This window comes from Bactrocera tryoni, chromosome 3 (assembly GCF_016617805.1).
Source record: "Bactrocera tryoni isolate S06 chromosome 3, CSIRO_BtryS06_freeze2, whole genome shotgun sequence".
Lineage (NCBI taxonomy): Eukaryota > Metazoa > Arthropoda > Insecta > Diptera > Tephritidae > Bactrocera > Bactrocera tryoni.
Window position 1 is genome coordinate 66,588,310 of NC_052501.1, and position 16,546 is coordinate 66,604,855.

Below are 16,546 nucleotides of genomic sequence, written 5' to 3' on the forward strand. Positions count from 1 at the left end.
TGATTTTTACCTCTTCTTTTACTTGGCATTTGTGTAAAAATACTGAATAAGTGTTACTTTACAAGAATAATTGCTTGTTTGCACAGTTTATGGTTTGAGCGCTGGTAATAACTTATATTTTTATGTTTTACATTTGTTAAACTATTAAGCTCATTGGAAAAATTTAAACACACTTGATTTCTTTCGCAGTCTATATTATACAAATGTCTATGTCTATGTATATGGCTATGCCTATGTCAATGTCTATGTCTATGTCTATGTCTATGTCTATGTCTATGTCTACGTCTATGTCTATGTCTATGTCTATGTCTATGTCTATGTCTATGTCTATGTCTATGTCTATGTCTATGTCTATGTCTATGTCTATGTCTATGTCTATGTCTATGTCTATGTCTATGTCTATGTCTATGTCTATGTCTATGTCTATGTCTGTGTCTATGTTTATGCCCATGCCTATGTCTATGCCTATGTATATGTCTAAGTCTATGTTTATGCCCATGCCTATGCCTATGTATATGTCTAAGTCTATGTGTATGTCTATGTCTATGTCTATGTCTATGTCTATGTCTATGTCTATGTCTATGTCTATGTCTATGTCTATGTCTATGTCTATGTCTATGTCTATGTCTATGTCTATGTCTATGTCTATGTCTATGTCTATGTCTATGTCTATGTCTATGTCTATGTCTATGTCTATGTCTATGTCTATGTCTATGTCTATGTCTATGTCTATGTCTTTGTCTATGTCTATATCTACATCTATGTCTATATCTATGTCTATGTCCATCATTAGGTCTATTTTTTTGTTCTATGTCTATTTCTTACTTATACGAGTATGTATGTATATTATGCTGAGTAGAAGAAAATTAGTAATTAATAATCATAAGTTTGCAATGAAAGAAAAAAACCAAAATCAACCACAAAATCCACATAACAATTCACTCATTTGTATTTGCTCCAATCTCAAAGTTTGTCAACTTGATTGATAGCCGTTCAGAGTCGCGTGCGCTGCTCACCCGCGCTTTTTATTTGAAATTAATTCTGGCTTCATTGTTTTTCCCACTCATTTTCGAGCGTTTATAAGTTTATGGCGTTAATTTGTTATTCAGTTGACAGCGTCAGCGAGCGCGCAGCTCAACACTTCCCACCCATTTTTATATAATTTAACTTAATTTTTCTTATTGAACTTCGATTGGCTACGACATGCCAGTATAACTACATATGTACATACTACGTCTATTTCACATACGTGGGAAAATTGGTTTCCGTATTCTCCGCTCGGCTCTTTGTCATTACCACAACGTGGCGACTATCAAAATAGTAATCTTAGAATGTTTTTTGACTCTTTCAATTTTCATGCGACACGTTTTGTCATTAGCATTCATTACGCGTCTACTTACTTACGTTTATAAGCGTTTTATATCAGTTCCTGAAAGTGATTATTTCCTAGAGCCGCTGCCAAATCTGGTATGTAAATAAAATGTGTATTGAGTAGTTAATGTTATATTATTTTTGGGGAAGTTCACATGTATGTGTAAATCAAAGAGTAAATAAACATTTTAGCATCTTTTGAAGATCTTAAAATAATAAGAATAAAAACCAGGCCCAAAGGCCTTTATAGAGTATCAGTTTTGAACCCTTAAACAGTATATTTGTATATATTATACATAAATCTCGCAACATATAATGATTTGGTTTATCTTACAGTATTTTGTGTCGCCTGAAACTAATTTAAATAGATTTGATGTTATAAAGGGTGAACCAAAATCGGCGCAAGATGTAAATTTACCGCCATTTACGTAGTAAAGTGTGGACAACCTCAAAAACAAAAAAAACAAAGCAATTCGACAGCTCACAGTATACTCTTAATAAAAAAGGATCGTTACATGATAGAAAAATGTGTCTTCATTATTGAAAATATTTCAAAATTAATGAAAGCTTGGCGGCCGCAGTTCGAAAATTTCATACTGTGAAGGTTGATTGAAATGGCGGAAAATTCAAATCTTGCGTTAATTTTTGGACACTCTGTATACATATACGACGAATTGGCCTCTGGTGACTGTATTGGCTAATCTGAAGAAATAATATAGTTGTCTTTTTTCGATAGAGTACAGAGTCTTTTTATATGTTTCGTATCAATTGTCTTCTTGCAGTATCCAAAAGTGGCTATTTTTGCCACTTAAACCATTTCATCTGACTTCAGTAAACTTTTTCTATACATTTTTATCATTTTAAAGGCTTTCTATAAAACACCGTAAAACCTCAAAGCCATTAGCAAAGAAGTATCCGTAAACATACATCTTTTGGGAGTTCTTTATATTCCTTGGAATATATGTATGTTTGTTCTTTTCTATAATAATAATAATAATAATATAATAATAATAATAATAATAATAATAACATATAGTTATATTGATTTCAAACGAAGTTGTGGTCCTCCAAAATCAATAGAACCCATGTTTTGGTGAAACCTCAATCAGAGTGTAAAAAGGCAATAGCTTCAAATGCTTGTAAAGGTAAATAGACCTTAATGGAGAATATTAAAAACAAAAGGGAATAAGAGATTTTCGACATCTTTTCATTTAACGGCATTTTATGGGCGCGGCAGTGATACGATTCCACTTATCCTTAGAAACAACCAAACATTTAAATATCCTACTTGATCATTACTTTTGTTGAACTTGGGAAAATCAAGAAATAAATAATACTTTCAACAATAAATCCATTGATTTATGCGATGTGTGGCAAGTCGCGCGGTCTTGTTGAAACCAAATGTCGCCGAGATCGCGAGGTTAAGTTTCAGCCATCAGTCGGTTATTATAACGCGATAACGGTCGCCACTGACGATTACGTTCTCATCGCCTTGACTTTTGAAGAAATATGAACCGATGATTCCACCGGCTCACCAACCACACTAAACCGGTGTTTTTTCCCATGAGCTAAAAGGGGGCCCTATCGCTGAACAAAATTTGACTTTAGTTTTTGCATAAGTTGTCTTTTGTAAGATTTCTATTAAAGATTTGGCCGTAAAATGCGCCAAATCTTTCCATATGTCAGTCCGAGTTTCTACGAACGGCGCCGGTTCGACTCTCCACGGTCTTCTCCTACTCTCTCGACTACGGCTGATGTATTTTCTTCACTGGATGCTGGACGTCGTCTCTTCGGTCGTATATTATCTAATAATGAATGCTGGATCTCAAGTTAAGTGATGGTGTACGAATAAGTTGAACGGAGCCCGCGAAACATATGCTTTACAGAACGGGAATTTTCGTAGTGAATTTGAACAATTTGTAAACGTTGTTAAAGAGTTAGCCTTTCCTTGATGAAATGTCTAACAATACTGAACAAAAAAACATGACAGATTGACACAACTTATGCGTGAGCTGTTAGAAAAGGGCTATTGAAAATTTGGATCACCTGTTATATACCCAGAAACCGTTGAATGTAGAAGGCAAATAGGAGAATACTATGAGCTTTGAAAATTGCGCTTAGATTTGTTAATCTAATTGTGAAATGAGATGCCTGTGACTGCATAATTTTTGACAGTTTTTATCATTTATAAATTTTTCAAATTTTTTTGTAAAATATGCCGGAGCTTTAATAGCAAAAAGTATACTTAAAGACGTGTTCTCTTTATTTGCATTTATTCCACTTTCCTAACTTCATGTACTTCCTTTATATAGGATACTCCCAGCACTGGAACCATTTCTCTACAACCCTAGCTCATATTCTCAAAATGTTTGTCTATCAAAATTGAACTAAACATAAATAATATGCCTCATTATTTTCACAAGTGGATGACAAGCAACTAATTAAACAGCTAACGGCTAATCAACACTAACAATGCGAAAAGCACAATGCCAACAGATAGCAAAGAGAAGACATTAACCTAACCGGCTGCTAATGAGTGTAGAAATTAACACATCTACAACAAAAAACACCTAATAATAAAAACAAAACTAAATACGAAAATCGCAACAAAAACAAACACAAAAGAAGAAGTTCATCGATAAGCAATACGCCGTTAAACCGGAAGTATTGGGGATACGAGCAAAAGGAAATCGAAAATATAAAAATAACAAGCACTAACAACAAACGGTAACACAGAAATGAGTTTTAGCACAATGCTAATAAAAACTGCACATAATCGTAAAATGTCGATCGCAAGCGTAAACATGCGCGCCAAATGCCGAGAATTGGCAACACAGCACACCAAGAAATTTATGCGCCGCCACGGAGTAGTTGAGCTATGCAGTTGTTTATCTGCTCGTTGCCAAGAGTGTGTGCGAGTAAAAATGCAGCAACAACAACAACAGTGCCTTCAGATTCATTGCAACCAACAACAACAATGTAACCACATTTCGATACATTTTTTATGGCCGAAGTAGTAAAACGCCTGACAGCAGCACCGAAGAGACAAACTCGAGCCAAAAAGGTATTGAGCGTCAAGCGCAATGTCTACGTCAGTGGGCGTATGAACCGAAAAAAAGCTGATAAAAACGACCATAACTTCAGAAAAGTCAAAACAATGCCGGTAGCGTTTTCGCTTTTGTTTTTGTTTTTGTATTTTACTTTTTTTATTAACATTCCTTACAGCTAAACTGCTTGTCGTATTGATGCTACCGCTCGACGTTCACGCAAAATATTCTGGTCAAGGTGAGCCGCCTACGCCAAGTCCAAGTTGAAAAATGAAATGTAAAAAATCTGCTACTGTGTCGTCGTTTGACCCCACCCAGCTATCTTAATTACTTGCCTGCCATCTCACGTTTTCCATTCCACTACTTCCTTTCGCAGCATATCCGATTTTATGTATTTTTCCTTTTTTATGTAGATTTACGAGGGTGGTTAGGTAAATAAAAGTGAATTCTTGAATATTTCTGAAACCTACAAAAGACCTCCATTACTTCCAAATGGGAAATTTCAGCTCTGTTTATTCGTCGAATGATTCAAATAAAAAAAGTAAAAAAGCAAAGAAAAAACGTTAACTTCTTCGCTTCTATCAAATGAGCAGCTTCTTGAGAAGAAAGATAGATTGATGTCTCATAAACTGAGGCACTTCCCCTTATGCTGTTATAGCCGAGTTAAAAACACAGCCGATCGTTTCTTCTTAACCTTATTTGGCGCAAATTTACCAAGTGGAGCCAGGTCCTTCGCACCTGATCTCTTCAACGGAGTGGAGGTTTTCCTCTTCCTCTGCTTCCATCCGCGAGTACTGAATCGAAGACCTTCCAAGCTGGAGTGTTCTCTTTCACCCGGATAGCATGACCTAGCCAGCACAGTGGCTGTCTCTTGATTCACTGAACTATGTTAATGTCACCCTATATCTCGCACAGCTTTTCCACTTCCATTGACTGCGGTAGTTGCCATTGCCAATATGCAATGGAACAATGGAACACAAATCTTCCGCAAAACCTTTCTATCAAACACTTCTAACGCCGACTCATCAGTTTATGTTATTGTCCAAGCCTCCGCACCATATAACGGGACGGGAATTATGAGAGACTTCTAGAGTTTGGTCTATGCTCGTCAAAAGAGTACTTTACTTTTCAATCGCCTACTCAGTCCAAAGTAGCATGTGTTAGCAAGAATGGTTCTGCGTTGGATTTCGAGACTGGCATTGTTGTTGGTATTAATACTGGTTCCAAGATAGACGTAATTATCTACGATTTCGAAGTTATTACTGCCAACAGTGACGAGGGAGCCAAGTCGCGAGTGGGACGACTGTTTGTTTGATGACAGGAGATATTTCGTCTTGTCCTCGTTCACTACCAGACCCATTTGCTCCGCTGCCTTATCCACTCTGGAGGAAACAGAAGCAAAACAGAAGAAACAGAATCTCCTTGTCTGAAATCTCGCTTGGTATCGAACGGCTTGGAGAGATCCTTCCCGATCCTGACGGAGCTTTTTGTGTTGCTCAACGTCAGCTTACACAGCCGTATTAGCTTTGCGGGGATGCCAAGTTCAGACATAGCGGCATAGAGGCAGTTCCTTTTTACGCTGTCAAAAGCCGCCTTGAAATCAATGAACAGATGGTGTGTGCCGATCTTCCTTTCACGGCTCTTTTCCAAGATTTGACGCATGGTGAAAATCTGGTCGATTGTAGATTTTCAAGGCCTAAAGCCACACTGGTAAGATCCAATCAGTTTATTGATGGTGGGCTTCAGTCTTCCACACACTACGCTCGATAAGACCTTATAAGCGATATAAAGGAGGCTTATTCCAAGGTATTTGCTATTCAAACCTCATCATAATCGTGCATTGGAACATTTTTTCATCGTCATGGATCGGGTTCACCGTATCCAGATCTTACACTTTCACTGCTTTTCAGCAGGCGGGAAAAGAGTTCCTTCTATAGCTTCAGCATGGTCTGAATATTAGCCGCTAGACCACAATTTGGGCATAACTTCCGTTAGTTGTCGCATCTTTTTGTAGAGTTTTCGAGAATTACCCCTATCAGCCAGCTTCTCAAGCTTTTTATACTCACTCCATACTTAAAGTATTCTTACATTATAGTAATGATCTCTTGATTCGCTTCAAATCACGTGTATAGAAGTGTAGTTCCAAGGATCTAAATTTTTAAAAAAGTATCAGGTAAAGCATATCCCGCTGAGCTGATGTGAATAAAAAAATAAGCGCCTAAATAATTTGTATTGGTCACAAGGCATTTTGCCGACTTATAAGGTCGGAAACAGGAGCGATATATTTTATGACTTCTCAAAAGACTGCATATAGTAATCCAAGTGCGATCCCTAGATCAGTCATCGAACTAACTAGGTGAAACATTCGTAAATTGTTTCAAAACAAAATCGAATCAATGATCCAGTAAAATACTCAGCAGCCATGCTTTATACTTAATATTAAGGAATATCTCTGGGTAATGGATATGTATGTTCACTTCTCTGATAGTTTTTTGGTCTAGTTCTTTAAAATAAGTTCAAGATACTATTCTGAACTGATTACAAAATTCCAATTATCTCGGAACGTTATCGCACTTCAGTTCGTTCGTCAAACTTTTACAGTTTTTTATCGAAGAATTTCGACATGAAAGTTATTTAACAAATCTATATAATCATTTTTCTTAATTAAAGACCACGAATAGTGACTAGAAGCTTCTTTATTTGATGGTTGAACAAAAAGTATACAGAGAAATTTCCTTGCAGACAGTATCACAGCGCTTGTGAACTAAGCAATCGGTATTTAGGAAACAGTAAAAGTATTTTCCAAAATTTATGACTATTTTATTAATCTAGAGTAACCGAATGGCATTGTATATTGTTGTTTTACAACAATTCATAAAGTCACCAAATTCTCATTTAAAACACGTAGTTATCCGCCATGCACCGGCCTTCGAACATTTAATTTATTGCTGTTAATTTAGTAGTAATTAAATAAGCGTTTCAACTAATTAACTAAAATTACGTAGTAATTATAATGAGGGCTATAAAATGTACTTGGCCGTTGATGGGGAAAATAAGCGCGAGCCGCCAATGCACCGTCCTCTACGGTTTACGCTTCAACGGGCCTAAGTTTGAAATCAAAATGCTGTTCGTATTCAAGAATATAGAGATACGCAATCAAAAGGTAAATATACGCAAAGATACACCCGCATTTAAGTATACTATATACATATATGTACGTTTACCACCGAAAGGGGCGTGCAAGGCCTAACGGTCAATGACATTAATATCTTCATCATTGCGTGTTTGTTGTCATGGCAATATAACGTAGCTGGTTTATAGCCACGGCCAAGGTTATATGCTGACGTGCAGACTCTTTCACTAACCATACAAGAGCCGGTTTGCTGATAGAGGGGATTTTCGGGTGTAAAGACCTAAGTTAATGAGAAATAATACGAAATTAATTAGTTCTCGACGACTTTCGGCATTTTTCTTCAACTGATGAAAATATTAAAAATGTGAAGTCTATAGTGCTTGAAAATCGTCTTGCAATTGTTAGAAAGATAGCAATAGAGCTGGACATCTCTCGAGAGTCTGTTCAAAAGATTTTGGTAGATGTTTTGGCTATGAAACGCGTTCCTCCTCGACTCGTCCCAACAAAGCTGAATTTGTTTTTTTCAAAAAGAGTACCATAAACAGATCTCTTTGGACATACTTGACCGTGCGAATTTCGATCCCACATTCATGGAGAGCATTGTAACTGCCGATGAGTTGAGTTTATAAGTTTGACATGCAAACAAGTCAACACTCATCGGAATGAAAAAAACGAACCAAAAAAAACACCCCAAACCCGCTCAAAAGTCAAGGTGATGCTCATTGTCGTTTTCGATATTTGTGGTTTTGTGCGTCATGAATATGATCCGCAGAGCGTTCAATGTGGCCAGACGAAAGAATAATTTATGAATTTTATAACGTATTGATTGCCATCGATCAACCACCGTAATTACCACATTTGGTTCTATGTGATTTTTTCTTGTTCTCCAAACTGAAATTGCCGCTTCGTGGAACCCGTTTTCCGTCGATCAAAGAGATAAAACAAAATTCGCTGAAGGAGCTCAAGGCCATCCCAAAAACTGCTTATGAAAAGTATGTATGTAAGTTGGAATAAGTGTATTACATCTGCTGGCGATTACTTTGAAAGCCACAAAATAAATATTGACGAATAATTAAATATTTTGCATTTTATTTACAATTTCCGGGTACTCCTTTGACACAATTTATAAAAGGTTGAAGTACCACGTTTGTTTTTTTATCAAAAAAACCTTGCAATCATCGATAATAATTATTATAAAAGTCGTTAAATAAATTCTTAATCTACTTATTATGAGTTATTTCCTGAATTTCCTTTTTTTGCATTTTGTTGAAATAAATTTTACCTAAAAGCCGGCTCCGTAACAAAAAAGTTGTTACTACGTCAGTGGTATGCAAAAATGTAGCTAACTTGCCAAATGAAGAGACATTTCATTAAATTAAATAAACGTTTATTTACATATATCACATCAATAATTACGTATGTATTTGGCAGAGTTCGTTGGCCTTCATACACATACACAAATCTGCTTAGGTAGGTATTTATGTAGAAATGCGTGATGTTAGCAGCAATATTATCACTACATACGAGTACACATAAGTGTTTATATATACCTAAATAAATTATGCTCGGAAGTGAAAGCGAATGGCTGATGAAATATAAATAAGAAAAATAAAATTCTTATGATTATGATTATAATTTAAACTCATAATATACGTTTGTATATATTTAATTAGGTCCGCTAATTGGTATCTCAATTTACAAGGAAGTGAGGGTGATTTTTATTTGTATTTAAATTATCTGTTAACTCAAAATGGTTTCATTAATGTTTGCTGTCATTAAATTATTCATTGAGCTGAATTAGATATGAATAGTTAAATATTATAATAATAATTATTATTATACAGGGTCCGGCACTCGAAGTGTAACCAATTACAAAAAAAAAACATAAATTCGGTTTGGAAAATTATTTTTATTTATTTTAAAGTACAAAATGTGTGAAAATAATCATAACCAATATGACCACCTTTCGCCTTAGTTATGGCCTTGAGACGGTCAAAAAACGAATCGCAAGCTGCCCGAATGTGACTTGCCGGTATTTTGGCCTACTCACGGACAATGGCTTTCTTCAGCATCTCGAGACTGGTGTATTTTTTACTTCGGAACTTGCTCTCCAAAATGGCTCAGAGATAATAATCCATTGGATTCGCATCTGGTGAATTCGGGAGCCATTGTGTAGTCGTAATGAAATTCGGAACGTTGTTTTGGTTCACTCGCGCTTTGTGAGACGGTGCTGAGTCTTGTTGAAACGTCCATGGTTTGCGACCGAAATGTTTGTTTGCCCACGGCTTCAAAACAGCCTCCAGAACACTTTCCCGATAATATGTCGCATTTACTTTCACGCCCGGCTCGATGAAAACAATTTGAGAGCGCCCATCTGCAGTGACAGCGGCCCAAACCATTATTTGTGGCGGGTGCTGTCTCCTGGTGGCCAACCGATGACTTAGATTTTCCTATGAACGGTCGGTCAAGTAAACCCTATCGTTTTGAGAGTTTACGAATTGCTCAATTGGAAAAATCTTTTCATTAGAAAACACAATGTTCGGAATTTGACCGCTTATGGCCAAGCGAAGCAACTGCTCTCTCATGTCTTACTTGTTGCTGCTTCGGTGTGAGATCATGGGTCTTTGGAACTTGTAAGGCTTGACCTTGAGCTCATTTTTCAATATGCGTCGGATGCTGCGGTCGGATATTTTCAGTTCTTTAGCCGTTTTATTGGCACTTCGTCGTGGATTTCGCTCAAGTCGCTTCTTCACTTTCCGAACCATCTCACGTGACGTTGCGGTCTTTTTATGACCACCTCCATGACATTTTGCGATGCTACCAGTATCATTGTAACGAGTGATGGTGTGATAAACAAAAACTTTATTCACATTAAGGTGTTTGAGCTCACGAACAATTGCTGGCTGTGATTTTCCAGCTAAATATAAAGCAATCACACTATTACGTTTGAATTCCATCGCTGATCACTTTGTTTGCGTTCACTTTTGGCAAAACGCTTTTGTACACTTATGAACAATACTCCGAACTGTCATTTAGCAAATTTATGAACAGCTGATTCCAGTGCGACAGCTGCGCGAACGTTCTGAGGTTGGTTACACTTCGAGTGTTGGACCCTGTATAATCAAAATATTATTTACAAACAAAGCCGAATTGTTATTGCTGGGTATAAGAATGAGAATCATTCAAATCAATCATACAAATTTGTCAATGGTAAAATAATGAATTTTTCATTTGGCTTGTTATTAAAAATCGTATTATATTTTTGGAGTTCTGAAAACATATTTATATCAAAGAAATTTATTTTTTATTTTTTCTATGAATTATTTTACTTTAAACATAATTGAGATTTAAAGTAACCTATCTTTTAAGTTGGATCAAACTGAACACTAGTTTGCTAACTTTAACTAAAATCGGGTCAGTAGTTTAGGAGTTTACCCCGTTGAAAACGAGATACGTAATATTTATACATATAGGTTAGGTTAAATGGTTGATTCTCAAAGTGCTTAAAGGTCTTCACCTCGTCTTCTTTCGCACTACTTTGGCATTTTGACTCCGATTGGAGTTTTAACCTTACGCATGAATGCCTGTTAGTCAATATTCAGTAGGACCTCTCACGATTGCTACAAGTTGAACTTTGCATATGGAAAGCAGTCCGATAAAACTCCTATATTCCACTCTAGGATAGAAAGACTTCGCAGTCGCACATTAGCCGGTCGTCGACCAAAGCCTGCGAGGTCCATAAGTTTACTGCTAAAGCGCTAGATGACAACGAAAATCCGATTAGTTCCCACTCCAATGTGAACAGGGTAAAAGTGCACAGTCTTGCTAGCTCATCGACTTTGCAGTTTCCAGCAATGTCACTATGACCAGGCACAAAAAGAATCTGATGATAAATTTTCTTGATGCTATTTCTAGTGAGGACTGACGCTCTGTAGCTAACTTTAAGCGCTAATGATCAATACTAATATCGACACACTGCTGTCGGTAAGTCTACTCCTGCATTAATAACAGCCATTTTTTGGCCTAAAGCTAAGCTTCTAACTGAAGACCCCCCCTTAACTTTTCTTTCAAACTTCGACCCATCCGGGAAAAAGGTACCTACGTCTCTGCTCCAGCGACTTTCCCAGTCCACATTTCCTTCTTGTGTATGTGAGCGAAGAAACAGCGAACAGTAACAGTCTCTGTAACGAAAAGACTCAAGTTTTCAGGGATGCAATTGAAAAAGCAGAATTTCAACGTGACCATATTTTGACTCCTTCAGATACCCCGCTTTTTCAAGACATCGCAGAAATTCACCTGCCGGTAATGTACTCGGATGTTATGTGTAGAATGGCACTAATTGCCATTATTGGTGGACTCTGCAGAGCACTGGAGATGCTGACGACAGCCGCCTTTTGGGCGCGCTTTTTTGAATTTGCTTCACCAGACGAATACATCACAGAGCATTTTGAGAATGACCACGGTATCGTAGATCCAAAACACCACCTTTGGTGAGAGTCTGCGACAGAGCGGTCGTAGCGGAGTAGGGTGGTGAAAGGGCATTTATAAGGGGTAATCCATTTCGAGATTCTCCAATTAAAAAAAAAACCCAGATATTTCAAATTTAATGGAAAATGTTTATTATCATTCGAACGAACGTTCTTTGGCATTTATTTTTTTAAGATTAACGTTGCCCGCGGCTACGTCTTGGCCAAACCATTCGTTGAGTTTAATTTTCGATGCCTAGTGCGAGCAGTTTGAATAATAACTGACGAATACACGAGTGATGTTTTGCTCCAAGGTCTGCACCAAATGTCGCCGAGATCACGAGGTGCAATTTCAAGCATCAAATAGTCGGTTATCATGACGCGATAACAGTCGCTATTAACGCTACGTTCTCACTGGCATCATTTTTTAAGAAATCTGGACTGTTGATTCCACCGGCTCTCACACCACACCAAACCGTTGTTTTTTCTAGATAAAATAGCAGCTCTTAAATCTCCTCAGGCTGCTCTTTGTCCCAAATACAGCAATTTTGCTTGTTTACATACCCATTGAGTCAGAAGTGAGCCTCATCGTTGAACAAAATTTGGCTCATAAATGTCGGCTCTCCTTAGAACTTTTCAAGAGCCCAAAGAGCCAAGCGATGTGGCTTGGGAAAATCGAGCGGCTTAGGTTCAGTATCTTGTACGCTTTTTTGAGATCTCGATACGTCTATACGAGTTGCTGCGAACAGCCCAGAATCGACTCACCACGGTCTTCTTGTACACTTTTAGCACCGTTTGCTATATTTTCTTCACTGCGTGCTGAACGTGGTATATGCGGTCGAATATTATCCAATAATGAATGCTGGGTCTCAAGATGGGTTGCGAATAATAGGCCGATTATGTTGACCATAAATTGCGTGAAGTGAGCGAAACAAAGGGCTATTAAAAAAAGTATCTTTACTTGGATCACCCGTTACATATGTAAAGATTCTGTTGTTTCAAAATTTCTTTTGCAAATCTCCTACTAAAATGGCATTTCATATGCAATTAACGGAGCTTTAAAAGTAATTTAAGCTTTCCCTTAAAGATATTTGCCCCTCAAGCGTGGTTACCTGCCATTTTGGAGTCATCAGTGGCAAATTTAAAGACAATAAAATGCAACCTGTCTCAATGGCAGCGTTTAAAATTAATCAAGTACGAGTGTTGTATTCAATTACATGCATTTTTCGGATTTCCTTTTAATTGCTTACTTATGTACATGGTATGTAGGTGTGTATGAGCTTTGACATTTTGCTCAATTTTTATTTTTCCACACCACAAGGCATTTACATTGAATAACTCACAAATATTCACGCCTCAAAATCCAACTTCGTGACTTCCACACCTTTCACCGCGCCACGACGGCTGCTTCGCCGCTGCTGCCACCGTCGCCTTATGCGATTGGTTGCGGTTAAAGTGGCGTTGGCATCGATTTCGGGTTTAACTTATTTTTGTAAATTCTTTTTCTCCAGCTGCTGCAAGTCCAAGGGCGTAATTGCGACTACAGTAAATTTTGCAAACATTTTTGCAAATTTTTTTTTCAATTTTTCAACCGGACTCACAAGAATGCGGCGCTGTGCTACCATAAATACATGTGGGTAAAGCATATATAGTAATACTTATATATACTACAATACATAATTATTATGTAATTTCATTTTGATGTCAATGCGATGTGGCGATGTGAAGCATCGTTTTGTTGTAGTAAATTTTACTATCGGTTGTGTTGCAAAAATGATTTATGAAAATTCAATGAGCTTGGGTGTGCAAAAATTACATTACCGGTTATGGCAAGTGGATATTCTTTCATGTATGTATGTATGTTTGTATATGTTGTCCCCCAAGGTCTGCTTGTTCAAAAAATACTTCGAAATTGAAAAAATATAAATATTGATAGCAGAGATGAGATGAGCTTTTCGTGCAAATCAAACAAATTCTCGTGACTTTCGGCTGTGTTTTTTAACGGAAAGAATATCGCTACCTTTCATATATTTCACATTTAAGAAATGTTATTAACTCGAAATTCGAAAATGTTCGAGAATTAGTTGGCCATCTTCAAACACCTATAAAGTATGTTTTGGATATTTATCTGAACATTAAATTAAAAGTATTGTTTTAAATTTTCCAAATTTTAGTAAAAAAAATTAATTTACAAATTGTTTATCGTATTTTATATAATTTCCAAAATTATTAAAATATTATCAACACTAAAACTTATAAACTTTTAATTCAGTTTTTTAACTAAAAATTAAAAAAATAAAAACCTAATATAAAAAATAAAAATTTACATTTATTTTAAAATATTAAACTTATAAGGACAATTTTGGACCCAAGCATCCATTATGTTGACCGTATTGCATATAGCTGTTTTTTTATTTATCAATCTGTGAGGTCTAGTATTGGTATTTGGGTGTGCTAAAAATGGGTAAAATCTGGCCAATACTTCCCTCAACCCCCCTATTCCTGATATTAATATTTCAACTTTCAGTTGACCTTATACCGCATCTATCGTAATAAATCTGATTGAAATTCAGGAAGAATCTCTTCAGGGCAATACTGTCAGTCCACATATATCAAATATTCGGATTTTCAATCCGCTCATCCGCTTGAATTTATACCTTATACAAGGTGCATTCCAAAGTAAACAGGACATCAAAAAAACAGAACAAATGGGTTTTTCGACAAAATCAATTTATTTTATTCAAAATAGTCTCCTTCTGCTTCAATACAGCTTTTTGCACGGTTCAAAAGCATGTCGAACGAGTGTTTTAGCTGCATTTTTCCGAAAAGGAAGAAGTCGCACGGTGCCATATCAGGTGAATACGGCGAGTGGTTAATGGTTGAAATGTGATTTTTGGTCAAATAATTTTTGGTCGTCAGTCAATTTGTGCGGAACAAACCGTGCACACACCTTTCGTAAGTCCAAATGTTCGGTTAAAATGCAATAAATCGATGTTTTGGAAATGTTCAATTCCATTTCCATGAATTTCAGTGATGATTCCGGCTGATTTTTGATGAATTCACTCACAGTTTCGATGGAATTTCCGGTGATCACGGATTTTGATTGGCCCACATGTTGACCGTCATTTATGTCCTCACGACCACTTTGAAAACGTTGAAACCACTCGTGCACTCCGTTACGGGATAGCCAATCATCGCCATAAACTTGTTTCATCAATTTAAACGTTTCGGTAAAAGTTTTACCAATTTTAGAACAAAATTTAATGTTGGCTCTTTGCTCGAAGCTCATTTTCGCACCGATGACACAAACGTGCTGACACTTAAAACGCAATAACTTCACTTTCAATCGATGAAATGTCATGAAATTGGACAATCATTGGACAATCGATAAAGATAGCAGACTCTAACGCATCAGTCGACATATAGATGGCGCCACCAGGGGGCGTTAGATTCAAAAAGTCCTGTTTACTTTGGAACGCGCCTTGTACATCGATCAATATGTGATGTTACTTAATTAAATTCAGATAGCCTCTATTTCTGGTAATGATATACACCATAAACCTGATATGAGAGAATTGATAATTATTATATAGGATCTTGAGTAAACTAGAATTTCCCATTTTTTAGTGAATATTTTCCTCATGTAAATCATTCATCATTTGAATGAGGTTATTTCTACTAATTGTAATATACAAAAAAATAATCAAACAAATTAAATTTAAAAAGTTATGTATTTAAAAAAAAAATATTTTAAAAATTTGATTTTTTTTTTATTCCTAGTTTTAATACTTATTCACTAGCTTTTTTTTATTTTTTTTTTTTTATATTAGGAAGAATTATCGAAATCCGGAGTGCGGGACTTTAATCCGCTAAACCTAACCTACTCCCAACTCATGTCTCTCCCACGGGACCACTGGACAAAGTATTACTTCATGGGAGAGAAAAAGACATTCAAGTCTCCCCTATTGTACGGACTAACTGACGCCTAATCTGTTGTAAATATCTCAATGTTGTCATAATTAGAGCTGCCGCTTCGCTGGCAGCTTTCCATTTTACAGAGGACTCGCAGATAAGTGCAGTAAAATTTTTCACCGTGAGACTACCTCCAAATGTGGTTTTCAGCTTTTCACTTATACTTGAAAACCGGGGGCAATGATAGAACACGCGTTCAGAGTCTTCTATACATTCTGTACATGTCGGACAATATGGACTAAAGTTATGCCGATATTTGTCTAGGTAGCTTCTAAAGTAGCTTTGGCCACTGAGATCAAGTGGAAATCCAGTACCCCATGTTGTCTATCTGCCCACGAATGTATGTATGTCCGGAATCAGTCTGTTGGTCCACCGTCCTTTGCTTGAAGTTTGCCACTGTTACTGCTTCTTTCCGATGCTTTTGATTCACTACTCTCTTTTTACTGCGGTAAACGTCTCTGATAAGTTATATATTCGCGCGAATTCATATCCCTGGATGTCAATGGGCGCGATACTCAGTAGCGTTATTTGATATGGTTTGGAAAGCACTTATGACG

The 16,546-nt window shown here is 36.7% G+C and overlaps 1 protein-coding gene across 5 annotated transcripts in view; it reads left to right on the forward strand.

The window, feature by feature from the left end:
• Positions 1–16,546, forward strand: part of LOC120771379 (flocculation protein FLO11) — a 153,763-nt gene that overhangs the window by 126,072 nt on the left and 11,145 nt on the right. The window lies entirely within an intron of this gene.